The sequence below is a fragment of the Equus quagga genome, chromosome 12, assembly GCF_021613505.1.
Source record: "Equus quagga isolate Etosha38 chromosome 12, UCLA_HA_Equagga_1.0, whole genome shotgun sequence".
In the NCBI taxonomy this organism is placed as follows: Eukaryota; Metazoa; Chordata; class Mammalia; order Perissodactyla; family Equidae; genus Equus; species Equus quagga.
In genome coordinates this window covers 110,982,548-110,999,458 of record NC_060278.1, presented here as the reverse complement: position 1 = coordinate 110,999,458, position 16,911 = coordinate 110,982,548, and positions in this window count along the sequence as shown.

Here is a 16,911-nt window from a genome sequence, read left to right as displayed (position 1 = left end):
TTCACCGTGTGTGTCTAATTTCCTTTTCCTGTTGAATGGGTAAAAAAAAAGCAAAAAACAAACAAAAAACCTTTTAGAAACTGAATTTGCTGTCATGTTTTGTGGAATGAGGGACCGTTGAAGAACTCGCCACCACCTGGAGTCTGAGTTTAAGCATGAAAATGGTGCTCATGCCTGTCGCTCTCGCACACCGAATCTGCACGTGCCCATTGTAGAGGATCTTACTGTTTAGAGAGCAGATACCTTCTGAAAACTATTTACTCCAAAAGACCCTCTGAGTTAAAGTTTAAGCTGTATTACTTAGACTTGTATTTAGAACGTGTCTCTTCCTCTGAACTGTTACTGCCTGTGTGGAGTCACGGAAGACATGGGATAACTTTTCCTCTAGGAGAATACAAGCCTTAATAAACAAGACGTATTTAGCAAGTCTGGTGTCGTTTCATTCTTCAGCCCTGTCTTATAGGTTAATGTTTTTAACTGTAGAACCAGTTAAAGGGCCACTGTCCAAAAGCGCCAGTGTGTTTCTTAGCCTCTGAGGTTCTCCCTCTTGTCTCTGCTGCAGGGGAGCCAACAATGCCCTCAGACTGTATATTATAGTGTGACTTCACTCACCCCTTGCTATAGTCTGGAAAAGATAGAGGAACTTTATCTAGAGGAATCCTGTTAGATAACTCAGAATTTATAGTCCCCAACATTTTAGGCCTTTTCAGACAGCGAAGTTGCAAGAATTCTGTGAGCGGCTTGCACTGCCAGCTCCTGACTTGCTCTCTCCCCCGTCTCCTTCCTCCATCCATTCTTCAGTCCATTTTATCTCACGCTGCAGAGACCAGTACACTCCCTCCAAGCAGTTCCGTGTGCATTCAGTAAGAGTTTAATGTTTGTTCATGGCTTGTTTTCCCTTGGGGGTAGAATTTACAAACATGCACAAACCTTGAGTGTACACCTGCGGAGTTTTGACAAGTCTGAGGTGCAGATAAAGATATAGAACATGAGCATCATCCCAGGAGATGCCCTCATGCACTGTCCCAGGCACCTTCCAGAACATGGCCTTGGTATGAGGAAATGCCAAAACAAACAGGAAAATGCCCTGTACTCCAACAGGTCAAAGGGATGTTTGTCCTCCCTCTGGTGGGTATTCTGCCGGTGAAAACGTAGCTCCACATTTACTCAAAATGGCTGCTGTGATTTTGTTTTGGGAAGTGCGTTTTAGCCCCCGAGTGTTCATTCCCTCCTGTTTGCCAGTTTTCTGACACGTGTGTGGTCTCTGGGCTCCCTTGGGAGCTAATTGATTCCTGGCTTGTAATGATCGGCTGAGCCATACACTGAGAGGCAGTGCACGATACAGAGGATGTCCCACCTCTCAGTGAGTCAGAACAACAGGGTGAGGGCTTTCATGGGGGGCGGAGGGGAAGGGCCATGTGCCCGTTACCAAGGAGCAGAGGCTGGGACAGCGGCTCATTTTGTCCAATGGGATCAGTTACTGACTGGCCTCTGTAGCCAGTCGTTAAATGTCACCTACTCTGAATGCGTCCTCCCAGTCCTGCCAACTCAGAGCAGAGTCGGACTGCCTTGCTTGCATCCTGGCACTCCTGTGCCTGGTCTCAAGGAACCAAGCGCATGTGAGGAAGGGAAGACTAGGTTGTGGTGTGGAAGAACCAGAGGGACTTCACAGAATGTTAACAGGTGTCAGGCTTTGCTTATAAAGGGCTGCTTGTTATTATTTCCCCCGGAAATCCAAAAGCGTCAGCCTTCTTCCCTCTTCCCTCTGTCCCACCCGAAGCACACCGTGTTAGGATCCTTAGTTCCATAATGAGTTCTGTTAGTCTGACGTGCTTTTTGAGGTCCCTCTGGCTCTAGAAGTTTCCTTGGAGGGTCTGATTGTAGTTGTGCAAACAGCCTCCTTGTGGGCTGCCCTTGGATCCCTGGCTGGGTTTGCAGGCAGCTGTTCTGCGCCAGGCGTTAAGCTGTCCAGTGAGAGAAGCGTGGAGAATGCTGGCTGAGGCTCCTGGGGCTTCTCCCTCGGCTGGGATCTGCTCCCACAGGCTCCCCACTGTCTAGGATTGAGGAACTCCTCTTTCCTCTGATAGGACGAGGGCAGCTGTGACCCGGGCCCGTGACCAGGCTACTAGCCTGGTTCCCTGGCCCTCAGCAGAGAGTGGCGTGCTCCACGTGCCTGTTCTGGTGAGCTATGCGGGCTGCCAGTGGAGTCTGCCTGGGCCTTTCCAGCTGTGTGTGGATAACTCACTGCTTCCCTTCCCGCTCTCCGTGCACCTGCCCCGTGCAACTGCTCCTTCTGCAGCCTGGAGTTGCTTTTGAGATTTGCGTGTTCAGTTTTTTTTCCTGAAACCAGTGTGTTAGAAAAGGTATTTGAATCATCCTGCATCGTATTTTTCTATAATAATTCTATTGAGAGTCACGTGGTGAAATTTTTTGAGCTAAAGGAACACCCAGTGGAGTGTCTTCTCTCAGAGTTCATCGTTATTGGAAAGGACCCTGGGGAGAGGGTCCAGGCCTAGATGCGACAGGGAGAGTGGCCGCATGCTGGGAGGTGACTGTTGAGACGCCTCCTTCCTGCGGCAGGCACAGATGGCCTCCTGCTCAAGTGGGGAGAGCCAGTGCTGGGCCAGGCTTCACCTCTGAGAAGTGGCCTTCCTGAAGGGCGGCTCCAGGAGTGACCAGAGAGGTGCCCTAACCTGTTGGCACCTGTGGTGGCACCAGGTGTCCAGGTCTCAGAACAAATCTGAAGTCCTCTGGCTCTGGCAGGGTCACGAGGCCTCCCACGACCGCACTCTGGATCACCTACAGGGGTGTCTGTGGTCACGCCCCCTAATGTCCAGTCAACCTGGAATCAAAGGATGACCAACCTCTGTCAACAGCTAGCCAGAGCTCCAGGCACACGGGCAACATCCGGGGCACTCATACACAGATGCCAAGTGCTACCAGTGTGAGACTGACCCCGGCTCCTCGGCTCTGAGGCCTCAGGAGCTCAGCATGTCAGCTGTAAGCAGAAAGGCTCCGAAGAGGTGCCAGAGGCTGTGTTGTCCTAAGCAAGGGTGGACCCAAGCACCCAAGTGCCATGCTCCTGGGTAGAGGACATTCCTGCCAGGTGCAGGCCACCCGTCCTGACAGACGTAGAACGCAGGAGCCCTGAGGGCCGTGCTGGCTCGGTGTGGGTGCAGGAGCCGGGAGGCTACAGGAGAACCTCCTCCAGGTAGGGAATGGCACAACCACTCACCATGGACAGTTCTGGGCTGTTGCCGGCTGACGACCTGGGAGGCGATTTCTGCCCTCTGCACCCTGGGAGTCTGTGAGGGGGAGGGAGATGAGGGGACAGTGGGTGGCCCCTGTTATGAGGACAGGGGCACCACGTCACCTCAGCCCTGCTTCACTGCCTCGGAAATGTGGGGCTTTCTGTAGGTTGAGGGGAGAACTGCTCTCCCCAGGTCTTGACTTAGCCACAATGGAGGTCCAGGGCGCAGTGCTTCTGGGCGAGATCTGTCCTGGGGCCGGCGTCCAGCCCAGACAGTGCCCCTCCCACCCCCCAGGTGTCGGGCAGGAGGAGACCCGACGCCGTCTCTTCTGTCCAAACTGTCAGTCTGCTTGGATTGGGTTAGTGATAGGCATGGGCATCTGTAGGGGCTGGCGGGAGGGGTTGGCAGGCATGGCCAGCTTGGCACTGTGTCTTGGTGGGAGCCTGAGAAGGGAGCGGGCACCTTTTCTCAGTCTAGGTAGAGAGGTCGGGAGGGTGGGCTTCATGAGCTCCAAGAACATCCAGGTCCCTGGGGGGAGCTGCTCCACGGTGGGGAGGCGTCACTCCCACCTGACTGTCTTGGGAGGCCTGGCACACACTGGGGATGGGGCTGAGGCACCGGGAGGTGGGGAGCCAAAGCCTCTGCACTCGGTGTGGACATCCCCGCTCTGGAGAGGTCCTGGGTTCCCTGGAGAGGCGTGCTTGGCCTGAGGTCAGGAGAAGCTCTACAGAGGCACGTTGTGGGGGGGGTTAGGAGGGGGGCTGGTGAGGAGGGCACAGTCCTTGTTCTCAAACTTTTAATTTGGAAATAGTGTCAAATTTACAGAAAAGCTGGAAGAATAAGAATAGTACGGAGAATACCTTTTTCCTAGATTTGCTTTTGTTAAAATTTTGCCCCATTTGCTTACTGTGTGTGCACGTGTGCATGTGCGTGTGTGCATGTTACATATGTGTGTGCATGTGTGTGTGTGTTTTCTGCACCATTTGAGGTCTGCCATGGATCTCTCACACAGACACCCTGGCGTGTATTTGATCACAGCGCATCAGGCTCTTCAGTGAATGTGACACGATGGTGACACTTACCAACGAGCCATCTGATTCCAGTTTGGTCATTAACATGACAATGTCCTTTATGCATTTAGGGGCAGAGGGAGGCTTCTCAGCCCAGCCGCTCACCCTGTGTCTTGAGGAAACCTCAAAGTCCATGCTCCACTGACCTCCCCTCCCCCACCTCCTCACAGGCCTGGTGGGGAGGCCCCAGGGTCGATGCCACCCCCTCCTGCCCCTTCCTGCGGGGTCCACTGGGTGGCTGGCTTCTTGATGGCCTCTGCTGGAGGTGGAGGATATCGAGGATAGCTGGTGATTGCTGTCCCAGGGCAGTGCACCATGAGCATATCTTTGTGGCCGGAGAAACCCTGGGCAGTGGCCCATGGATGCGGGTCTAATCCCTGGGCCATACAAAGAGGGAGGGTGTGCCCACCGGCAGAGGAGGGTCAGGGGTCCTGGGGCCGGGCCTGGAGGCAGAGGTGGTGACACCAGAAACACACCCCTTTCGTCCGTCCTGGACGCTCAGCAGGTCACTGCTTCTTTGGGTGGCCCGGGCACCACAAGGCCACTCCCACTGCGGGGGTCAACCAAGGTGGTCTCCTTGCTTGCTGTGAGACTGACTGCCAGCTCTGGGGAGGCCGGTCCTCTGAGTGGTGTCCCGAGTGCCGGCTGCCATCTGCGCCCCACCATGGGGGCTAGCACCACTGCACCCAGATGTTAGAACAGCTGCTGGTGGAGGTTCTGATGTGGCCCTGGTAGGACGGGGTCTCTGTGCCTCATGCCTGCACCATAGGACGATCCCGCCAGAGGCCGATTTCCAGCCACAACTCACGGGCTGGCCAGTGAGTGGCCAGTTCCTGTGGCCTGCCTCTTCTTGCTTGGCTGGATGTCATCTTTTGCCCTTCTCCCCTCCACAGCACTGATGTCTGGGTTCCTACCTGCCCAGGTTTGCTCCTGGTGCAGCTGTGTGAGTCCTGTCACCACTCGGTGCAGATTTGTTCCTTCAAGTGGGACCCAAAGCGCCTCTCACAGGCCCCCAAGCCCTAAAGTCACCAGAACCTGGAAATCAGTCAGCCTCTGAGGTTCGGCTCACTGTCTGCTTTCAGGGGCACAGGGCTTGGTGACACAGTCCTTGCTACTGAGGGCCACAGGGCCAGCTGGGGGGTGAGGACCCCCACGGGTCACAGGGCTCATTCTGAGGGTGAGCAGACAGCAGCCTGCTGCTGCAGGATCTCTGGAGAGGAAGGACAAGGCTGGTGTGGACAGTGCTGGGGTAGGCCTCCCCGAGAAGGGGAGGATGTGGGAGGAGCCAGGCTGCAGGGCTGCTGAGAGCCTGAGGCAGGGCCAGAGTTGGGGCAGGGGCAGCCGGGGGTGGGGGTTGGGGGAGCAGCTTAGGCACTGGGACAGTGGGCCGGGAGGGTGAGCCCATACCTGGGCGGGAAGGGAAGGTTGGGGGGACAGGGCACTGGGCTGCAAGCAACAGGAGAGCAGTAGGCAGCCGGGCATCTGCATCTGGAGGTTGGGAGTGGGTGAGGGCACGGGAGCGTGGTCTGAGAGGGATATGGTCAGGACAGTGGGCGAGGAGGCCAGAGGCTAGGGGGCTGTGCCTGAGCTGCCCGCTGAGAGCTGTTCCTTCCTTCAGCCATGGCCCTGCCCCAAGCAGGCTCCGCATCTGTCCCCGCCTTCGAGAGCCAGGGGCAGGGCCCCAGCCTTCTGGGGAACTTCCTGGGGCTCAGGGTCCTGGCTGCACAGAGGCCAGGGGCACTGGAGGGTGGGAGTAAATGTGGGTGCCACCAGAAGACAAATGGCCCACCCTCACTGGGACGGTCCCCTGTAGATCCCTTGACTCCAGGGCAGCTCGGGGGTGGGGGCAGTGAAGCTCGGGGCTGGCCCTGCTCCTGTGCACACCCAGTGGCCTGGGGTCCCAGGTGGGGCATGCTATGCAGCCAGCTCTGCTCTTGCCTCTGTCCAGTTTTTCTGCCCACTGGCTGTGGAGGGGCGCCGCCTGGCGGGCAGAACCTGGCTGGAGAGGAAGGCAGATCTTGAGCAGCCCCAGCTGATGGGATGTGTTCTGGTCCGGCCTCTCCTGGCCAGTCACCAGCCCTGGTGGCTAGTGAGGGACTCCAGGTTGGGGCAGCTTCAGGGAGTGGGTGGTATAAGGAAATGACCTCAAGGAGAGCCTGTGCCCTGGGAACACTTGCCCTTGGGGTGGTCAGGGAAGCCTCCAGAAGGTGGACATCAAGCTGAGGCCGGAAGGGCTGTTTGGAGAGGGGCAGGGTGAGTGGAGAAGAACCTTCCACTTGGAGCTTGGAGTGGCTGGGAGTCCAGAGGTCTAGGGGTTGCTGGTTCTTCTCTCCTCTCCAGCTGCCCTCTGTGCTCTGTGCATGCACACACACATGCACAGGCACACTGACATACATATAAATGCACAGATGCACACGTGAGCATACACAAACACCCAATTGTGTGCACACATGCAACCCATGTACACATGTATGCACAAACGTACATGAACACACGCACACACACACACACGGGCCCTGGTAACACTGGCAGTTGTAAAGATAATAATGGTCCAAGAGAAACAAGGACCCTTGGGGGCAATCCTGCCTTCTCCTCCTTCTGGGTACAGGGGAAGAGCACCTCCTCGGTGCTCTGCCAGTGAGGGAAGTGGGGTTTGGCTGGAAACAGGCCTTTCTAGGGGCTCTTGGGACACTCTCCAGTCTTTGGTAGGTGGGCTCTGAGAGGGATGGCACTATGCCTTCTAAGCTGGGAGGCAGGACTGCTTGCCCTAGGGGTCCTGCACTCCTCTGAGTGTGACGTGCTTGGGGAGATGTGATCTGTGTGCCAAGACAGAGTTCTTCCCCTGTCCTTTTGGAGGACTGTGGTAAGGGACATTGGAGACTGCCTAAAGATCAGCTGAGGCTGCTTGGGCAGTGATGGCTAGGGGCCTCCGTAGCATGAGGAGAGCTGTCTTCCCAGGGGCTTGGGGACCTGAGTGTCACACACCCAGTGTCTGTCACTAAGTGCCCCACACTTTACCACTCAACTCTCAGCTCTTTGTCCCACCCCATCACTACCTCTCCTGTGTCCTCGGCATGCGGTCACCCTCCTAGGAACACATGGGTCTTTTGAGTGACCTTTGGGTGGCCATAGTTCCAGGGGGTCTGCATCCTCTTCATTCTGCTGGCCTACCCTCATTGCTTCAAAGAAGTGAAAACAGGACCAGCTAGAGGGAGTTTGAGTGGCCCCATCTTGAGGTTGATGATGATAATGGAGATGATAGAGGTGATGATGGTGATGGTGAGGATGGTGGAGATGACGATGATGGTGATGATGGTAGAGAGAATGATGGTGCTGATGGTGATGATAACTGCTCGCGTTTACTGAGTGAACATGTCTGAGCTTACTCTCCAGCCACAGAAGAAGAAACAGAGGCACAGAGAGGTGAAAGAATTGGGTAAGGCCTGAGACTTCCTGCCTTCTGTGATGAAGATGCTCCTGCTCTGTCCTAGACTCAGGTGCAGCAGGGTTCCTGGGAGGAGTGCAGGAACCCTGTACTCTCCCTGCCCATCAGGGTTCCATGCCCTGCAGGGTTGCCCAGATTTTGGCAGGATTTGTGGCCCAGCCCCTACGAAGGGCTCGGAAATGTGTGTTGAAGGAATGAATGGAGAGCATCCAGGTGTGGGGGGGCCTCACCCCATGTGGGTCTGGGGGTCCTTGCTCCCCTGGTCTGAGGTACTGGGGCAGGGGGCTCTCTCCCAGTGGGGAGGGGGCTGCCTCTGCCATCGCGTGCATGCAGATGGCCTTCAGGACTGGCCTCTGCTGCCCGTCTAGTGCTGGAGGTCCCTCCCGGGCCTGTCGAGGTGCAGAATCCTGCAGCGGCTCTGAGACAGCCTCGCGTGGTGGGCGTGGGCCCGCAGGTCCAGGTCTCCATGGGGTGAGGCATGCAGCATCCTGCATGCACCTGAGTGGGGGTCTGTGCTGCCTGGCTGGACTTGCAGCTTCTACCTGAGCTTGGTGCATGTGCTTCGTGGAGCAGCCCCGTTCTGACCCTACAGACACCATGCCCACTGCCGAGTGTTGACTGGGCTTTTAGAGCTGTAACAGGGCACAGCCTGGGGCTGAGAGTGTCCCAAGCCTCGTCTTGTTGGCCATCCATTCCTGTGGGGTGCAGACTCTGCTCACAGGGCTGGACGTCCCTGGGCTGGTCACGGGTCCTGGTCCTGGCTTGGGGCTCTCAGCACGAGGGTCTGTAGCAACACCCAGTGACAATCCAGGTGCCCCCTGAGTTCTAGAGCTCCTGGCATACACTCGTATGGAGGCGCTGCCCTGGGGCCAGGCTGAAATGCTGAGTCCACTGGACTCTGGGGCCAGAGTGGTGTCCCCTGCTGAGGGGTGACCTTGAGGTCAAGCCCTGCCAGGAGGCAGTGTGTCCCCTGAGGTGAGGAGCTGGGCAAGGGAGGGGCCCACAGGTCTCTGGCACAGCCTGAAACGGCCTGCTGCACATAGCTGAGGACCTGAGATGAGGCCTGGCCTCTGTGAGCAGAGCCTTGCTACCTACCCAGGGGCTGTGCGTCTCCATCTCGCTCCATTTCTGGCCCCTGGCCAGGGGAGGGGGCTCAGCTACCCTGGGCTTTTAGTGGCCCACCCTATCAGAGAATCTGCAGAAATGGCCTGTGAGGGCCTCTTCTGAGCACTTCCGGCTCCTGTTCCCCAGCCCCTGCCTTCCTGCTGGGTGCTCCTTGGGTGGGGAGGATTTGGGGATCAGCCTGGCCAGCTGGGGTGGAGTGTAGACCTGGCAAGGGCAGGTGTGTGCTCATCTTTGTGGCCATTCTTGTCTTGGCTGCTGCTGACTCCCCACAAGGGAGCCGGGGTGGTCTGTGCCTGTCCCGGGATGAGGATGGTGAGGATGGTGGTAGGAACGTAGGTGGGAGGGGTGACGCCTGGCCATGCAAATGAGTCCTTTCCTTTCTCCTCCTAAAACATGCCCTGCTCAGCTCCCTGGAGCAGCCTCTCGTCCACCCCTAGGAGACACATGGATTTTGTTCTTCTGTTTGTGCAGAGGAGAAGACAAGGTCCACCGGGAACATGATGCTGAGAAGGCTGGTGGGCCAGAGTCCAGGCAGGTGCGGATATGCAGCGCCAGGGCCCTAGTGCGAGGGGAGCTCCTGCTTTCCCGAGGGTGGCGCGCTCTTCCTGGCCTGCCCAAGAGGCCCCTGTGGAGGCTCCAGGGTGTGTGCCTGGGGCTGAGGGTCTGTGCTCTCTGGGGTCACCCACCACTAGTGTCCAGGCTTATGGGCCAGGCTGGAGATAGCCGGGGGCAGGCAGCCTGGAGAGCCCAGCTCCAATCTCCACACTGGCCAGAGGCCTGGCCACGGCCTGGACTGAGGGGGCCCTGACTAGGAGGTGAGGTCAGAGCAGGGCCGAGGGGACCAGGAGTGTGAGGGGAGTGGCTGACCACGGCCTGGCCCTGCAGCACCTCCCTCTCTGCTGCTGCGTGGGGGCGGGCCGGTGCTGGGAGGTCTGGAGGAGTTTTGGAGGAGGCTGGGGGCAGGCAGCACCAACCTTGGTGGTTTAGATTTTACTCAGAGCAGAGAAGTCTTCTCCGCAGGGGCGGATCCTTGGGCAGGCCAAGCAGGGGTCTCTTGCCTCTGCTCCTGTCCCCTCACTTGCCTCACTCTGGGGCTGGTGCCAGCCCTGTCTCGGAGGATGTTCTGAGCACTTGCCCAAGCTTGCTGAGGATGACTCCCCAGCACCTCTGCAGGGAGTGTCCTGTGGGTCGGGCCTGGCCAGGAGCTGGGGCCGTTAGCACTAGGCAGGGGCCCAGCTCTTCCGCTGGCGTGGGTTCAGTGGGCTGTGTGAGCATGGGTATGCGTGGGAGCGTGTGACAGCATGTAACTGTGTGAGGACGTGTGGCAGCATGTGAGGAGGGGGAGGCTGAGCGTGGACACTGAGGGCTGTGTTGGGTGCAGAGTGCAGGATCTGGGCTCAGTGCCGAGGTCTGGGCTCTGTCCTGCGGCACGTGGTGCTCCCTGCACTGCGACAGCGTCTGAGGCTGCCCAGTGGCGGCCCTGAGAACTCTCAGAGCTGCAGACCACCCAGGGGCCTGAGGCGCAGGTGCACTGACCTCCTTAGGGGAGGTTTTAGGAGGACGGAGCTCCCCAATTTCTTCCTGGGTGACCCTACCAGACACCAACTAGCCCAGGGAAGGTTCCAAGGGCCAGCCCTCAGCTCTAGGTGACCCCTCCGCCCCCGCCTGGCTGACCACTCAGGGTGCATTCTGGTCAGGACAAGGTCCCCAGGAAAGGGAGGTGGGCAAGCACAGCACCCGGCCCCATCCTTGTCCAGAGAGCCAGGGGAGCAGGGCCACCTTCCTCGGGGGAAGGTCTGCACTGCCAGTTCAGGGAGGATCTGAGCAGCCCCGAGAAGGCTGAGACTAGACAAGGGCCACACTCCGTCCATGTCCAGCGGGGACACCGGACCCAGGCTGACTCCCCAGTCCCTTGAGTGCTGTCCTGGAGTGACCCTGGGGCCCTTCCCCCCAGGACCAGAGGTGCCCCCGAGCGTGCCGTCTGCACTCCTCATGGAGGAGGGAAGGAGAAGGGGCTGCGAAGCCCAAGGTCAGTGCTGTGGGGCCAGCTCTGCCGCGCCGTGGTCAGGCGGGGGCTCGCTGGAGCCACTTGGCACTTCCCTGTCCTCCAGGGGGTAGCGGGTTTGGAGGACTCTGGCCTCGGGCTCTGCAGTGACCCCGGTTCAGGGTAGGGGTGGGAAGATGGAGGCCCCTGGCTTCTGTGTGTGCCTGCAGCATGCGTCACAGGGAGGGACTGCAGGTCCGAGCTGGGAGAGGATGGGAGGTAGGCTCCCTGCCCTGCAGCTGCAGGAGGGAGTGGGGTGCAGGGGCCAGGGCCTGAAACCCTAGTGGCTCCTTTTGTCCTGTTTGCTGCTCTCTCCTAGGCCCTCGGGGCTGGGAGAATCTGGGGGAGACCAAGGCCCTTGCCCAGGCTTGGAGCCCGGCGCCAGAGGGGCTCATCCTCACCCCAGTTAAGAAGAAAGACTGGCAGCTGCAGAGCCCGGGTCAGGGACTTGCTGGGGGGAGGGGGCACATGTGGTCACCTCCCCCACTGACCATCACTGTATCGGCCTGAGCAGCACAGCCCTGCAGCCGAGTGACCCAAGGCACTGTTGCTGGTAGGGGAGCCCGGGGATAGGGGAGCCTGGCTGGTGAAGGGAGGCAGGAGGAGGTGGCGGCCCAGCTTGGGCCAGGGTGCCAGCAGGTGGCGCTGGCTCCTGAGGACAGAAAAAAAATGCCTGCAGCAAACCTGAGTGGGTGTCACTGCGGCTGCAGATGGTGGGGGAGGGACTGCCATCCTCCCCCTGGGCTGCAGAGCCTCACGTGCCTGGGTCCCACACAGTCTAGAGTGAGGTTTGGAGCGGGCTGCGGTCCGGCGCATCCACCTGTCCTTGTTTGGACCCTGGACGCAGGTGTAGACGTGTCCCCTCCCCCCGCCCCCATTTCGAGTCTCCTCCTCGAGGCCCGGGGGCAGGTCCAGGAGCTCAGTAAGGGCCACCCCCCACCCCACCGCCGCGGGGACTGAGCAGGGAGACTTTGCAATGACCTCAGACCCTACCCCACCCCCTCCCTCGTTGCCATGGCAACTGCCCAGAGCGCCTGCCAGTTGGGGCGAGTGGCCCCGCGCCCGTGGCTCCTGTCCCGAAGGGCCGCCCCGCCGCCAGCACCGCGGACAGCGCCCCGACCCGCCCGCGGGGTGGCCCGACCTCCCCAAACCGAGACCCCGCGGCCGCCGATTCCCCGGCGCGTGGCGCACCCCCACCACCCGCCGGCTCCCACCCCCCACTCCGCCGCTCCCCGCGGACCCTCCCTTTGTCTCCCGGCCCCCGCGCTCCCTCGGATGCCCTCTCGGTCCCCGCCACCCTCTGGGCTCTTTGGCGCTCCGTGCTGCGGGCGCACGTGGCCGAGGGCTATGGCCGGGTGGCCGCAGCTTCGTCCGGGCCGCAGGCTTCCCCCTCGGTCGCCTCCACCCGCCCCGCGACTCCCGAGACATGCGGGCCCCTTTGTGTCCCGCGGCCAGGTCCCCGGCCCGGCAGCTGGGCCGCCCTCTGGGCGGGCGCATTGTTCGTCGGATTTGTCCGCGGCGCGAGGGGCCGCCGGGGGCCGGGCTCGCCTTCCTCCGGCGGGAGGGGCGCCGCGCCGGCCGGGCTCGCGGGCCATTTCCATGAGAAAGGAGCGGCGGAGGCGCCTCTCTTGGCATTCACCGCGTGCCTTAATTGTATAGACATTAAATCAAGGTCCGCTGTGAACACGTAGAGGGGCCCTCAGGGCTGCGGCGGGTGGCGAGCGGCCGGGCCGGGGTCGGGGCCGCGGCTTCGGCTCGCGTGGGGTCCTCGCCCAAAGGGCGCGAACGCTCCGGCGTCTTCGCCGCGGGGCGGGCGGGCGGGGGCGCTGCGCCACGCCGACGGTGCTTCCTCGGACTCCAGCCCGGATCCGCCCCCAACTCTGAGGAGCCCACTCTTCTTCCCCTTCCGCAGCAGGGAGGGGGCCCCAAGCAAGCCCCTCGGGGCGTCCTGGGTGACTGGCGCCCCGCGGAATCGCGGCGAGGAGGCGAGCGAGCGTGTGCGCGCCTGGCTGCCTCCCGCGGGCCGCGAGAGGTGCAGAGCCCGCTCCGACAGGCCAGCGCGAGCTTCTCCGCCGCCGCCCTCCCCGCGCTGCGCTCCCCTCCCCGCCGGACCCACGAGTGCGCTACGGATGCGGTTAAAAGAAAGAATCTCGATGCTCAGAGATGAAACCAGTCTCTTTTTACAGCCCAGCGAGCTCGCCCACCCCGCGCGCCGGGGCCCGGCGAGAAGGTTCGAGCTGTTGGTGGGGAGAAAGACGGCGAGACCCGGAGAGGCCGCTCACTGGATTCGCCCCGGCCCGGCCCCGAGCGCAGTTACCCGTCCCGGGCGGGAGCTGCCGCCGACGCCTGCCGCTCCTCTGCCGCCGCCGTCTCCGCCTCCGCTCCCCAGCGTTGCCCGTTCCCGCCTTCTCCTCGGTGCCCGCGGGCCCCACACGCCGCTGCCTGGGGGAGGAGGGCGCGGGGACGCCGCCAAAGGTGCCGGGCAAGTTCCGGAGCACCGCGGGCCAGCTGGGAGCCGAGCGTCCGCGGGGTCAGCTGCGGGGCGCCCAGCTCCTGCTCCCCCGGACCGAACCGGGCACGACTGTCCCCGCGCCTGCAGCAGCTGCCTCCGCGCGTATCCGCGCTCGGCTCGGGCACCCGGCGATTATCACTGGGGCGCGCGGTGACGTCACCGGCCCCAGCTCCGCCGCCGCCTCCCCGAGGTGTCCTTGAGAACTGCGGGGCACGCGCGCCGCGCACACGCGCACACACGCACTGCGCGCCCGGTGCCTCCCGCGCACACGCCGCGTCCCGCCCCGCGCGCTCCTCTGCTTACATGGACGCCGCCCTCGAGCATCCTGGACCGTGCCCGGCGCCCTGTGGCCACACGGATGACCAAGGAAACACCTCTCTCTCTCACACGCTCCAACCCCGCCCGCGCCCACGCGGGTGCTCCTCCTGCAGCCCGCCGACCACAGCCGCTCTGGGCACACACTGACACCCACCAGCCACGCCTCGACCGCACACAGCCAGCCGCGCCCGCAGACGCTCCTCTGAACTCAGACCTTCACCGCAGGTTCCCGCCGTCATTTCCCAGCAGCCCCTCCAGCCCCCGGAGGAAGGGAAGGGACTTGCGGAGGGAGCACAGCGCCCACGGGGCACAGGCCTTGCTGGGTGGTTATGCGGAGGAGAGAGACGGCGACCCCTCGTCAAAGACGGCTCCCTTTTCTCACTGTGTCCTGACTGGGGCGGGGCGGGGGGAGTTCTTGCCCCCAGAGACCACGGAAGCGCAGGCAACAGACACCTCATGGGCTGACTGTGGGGCGAGTGCTCTCCCCTTAGGGTCCTTCAGAGGGCTGACCCTGATCTGTCTCTCTAGGGCCAAGGATCAGCGGCTTTCCTAAGTCACACCGCCTCATGCCCCCCATGGGTCTTTGTTGCGGTGCAGAGGGTGCGGGAGCTGCAGGCCTAGGGTGGGCCGCAGGCCTCTGCCCCTCTCCTTCCCTCCAGGCCAGCCCAGCCCCTGCGCCATCTGCCTTAGAGCAGAACCTACTGACCCCACTGCCCTGGATGCGCCATCCTGCTTCCTTCCCTCTCAGCCTCTGCAGCACTGCGGGGCAAGGAGAGCCAACTGGGAAGGGTGTTGGGACTCAGGGTGGCTCTGCCCCAAACCTGCTCGTCCTCCACCAGCCAGGTTGCCCCTCCCCCTCGGTGCAGCTTCAGCCTGACCGTTTGGGCTGGCCCTCATTCCTTCACCCTTTACCGACCCTTCTCTCTCCCAAGGCAGGCACGCACCCACCCCCCCATGCATACCCCCAGTGCATCACGCTCAGGAAACTTCCCCAGACCTTTGGGGCTCACAGCTCGCGACGGGCGCTCTCACTGGCCGGGGTGGACAGTGAAGGACGCTGGGCAGCTGGCAGTTTCAGCTTCATCAGAGACTGCGTCTCCCTCTGCCTCTGCCGGCCCTGTGGCGCTGGACACCCACCCTCAGCCTGATGCTGCTCCCCACAGCAGTGGGATCCGCTGTCCATGGTGTTAAAGCTGAACCCTGAACCCGTCTCGACTTCTCCGGCCTTGCCTCCAGACTTTTCGTCCGTCCTCTCCAGGAAGAGTTGAGGCCCAGGTGGGGCCGGGAGGGTAGATGCCTGCCCCCACCCTTGGCTTCCTGGATGGGTTCTTGGCGGCTCCGGCCTCCAGCTCCCTAGAGCTTGTTTGCATTCTAGGGGGCACGGATCCTCAGGTTTACAGATGCTAAACCTTTTCCGAGTCCCCTTTCCTCCCCCAGGGCTGGCTCCCCCAGGCCCGGGGGAGGGTGCCGCCCCTCAGACCTGTCCCAACCCTTGCGCCCCCTCCCCTCTGACTTGCTCCACCACGGAGGCCTCTGCACAAGCATTGCAGGCGGCCTGGTTGCGCCCCTTCGCTTTTTGCCATCCCCAGGGCAGCCTGAGGGCATTTCCTCTTGCCATTTTTACCTCTCCGAGTCCTGAGCACCGATGGGGTCCGAGGCTCACCCCTTGCATTCCCAGTGACTGGCAGCCCCCACCCTGGCCCGAGGGAGGAAGAGCTGCCCTGGGTGTGGGGGTGGAGTCAACCGGGGTGCCCGGTGGGAAAGAGAGCCAACCTCCAGCCTCCGCCCCGTCCGCCCTTCTGCCTCAGCCACTGGGGACCTTCTTGGTGGCCTGGGAGCCTCTGAAGGTTTCATAAGAGTCAACTTACTGCTGGCAGGCCCGGCTCAGGTTGTGCTCCAGTTGCCCCGCACCGCGGGCCCAGCCTCGCTGCACCCGAGCCTTCTCTCCAGCGCTGCCCACACCGCCGCTCCTCCCCAGCACACGAGAATTTGTTTGAGGGTTTATTTATTTGCCAGCTCCGCAGATGGGGGCAGGGGACTCCCCGCTCGGAGTGAAGGGCGTGGGGAGGCTGCGCAGCCAGGCCGCTCAGGGCTCCAGGTTCCAGGCGGCTGCCTCCGTGCGCACAAAGGCCCCGCGCACCACGGCCCGACAACTTGGAGACAGGTCAGGTGGCTTCGCGGGGTGGGGGCGGGAGGAGGAAGGGAGGGACGCAGGAGACCCCCTCCCCTTTCCCTCCCCTCCGCCACCGTGAAAGCCTGCGAATAGCGTGGGATTAAACAAACCCACAGAAACGGTGAAGAATCTCCTCCCTTCCTGCTCCTGCCTCCTCCTCACACTGCAGCTGCTCCTGGGCAGGAGGTCTGTCATTCCTTCAGAAGGGGGCGTGGCCGTGGCCACATCTGGGAACAGCTGGCTCACCCTCTCAACCCTTGACCCTGCCTTCCTTCCAAGGTTGGGAAGGAATGGGGGATGGGGTCTTTTGACCCGCAGAAGGTGGGGAGGCAGGAGGGCAGGGCAGGAGCCCTGCAACACAGATTTGTCTGGGGAGCGGGAAGCTGAGGGCATCCAGCCTCAGGGAGGAGGGGACAGTTTGCTGTCCTGGGCACAGGGGCTCCGGGTCCAACCCCTGCTCTGGGTTCCCTGTAGCCTCAAACTGGTCCACAGCTTCCAAGGGCTGGCTTGGGTGGTCCAGGGAGCTCAGAGGACCCCCCCGCAGACCTGCTCTTCAGCAAGGCCTCGGTCCCCTCCCACCAGAGACCAGTGATTCCAAACATCTCCCCTAAAGGGAGCACCCAGAACCTGCCCCTCCCAGCAGGGTGGACCTCCCTGTTCCTCCCACAGCAGGGCCATGCTGCAGAGGCAGAGCAGGTGCCTGATGCCCAGAGGGGAGGGCCTGCCCAACCCAGCTGCAGGCCCCTCCTCGTGGGCACGCTCTGCCTGGTGCTTCCCCCTGCATGACTGGGGGGTGGGAGTACACGGAAAACCTTCCGCCAAGCTCAGAGGCCCTTCCTGCCTGTCCCTTGGGCTCAGGTCTGGATGGGGCCCAATGCTGAGAGGGAGTCCCTTCTCTTGCCCTTTGAAGCAGGTGGGGGGCCTGGACCCCCACCACGCCTGAGTGCCTGAGTGCTGGGGGCCAGAGCCGGCC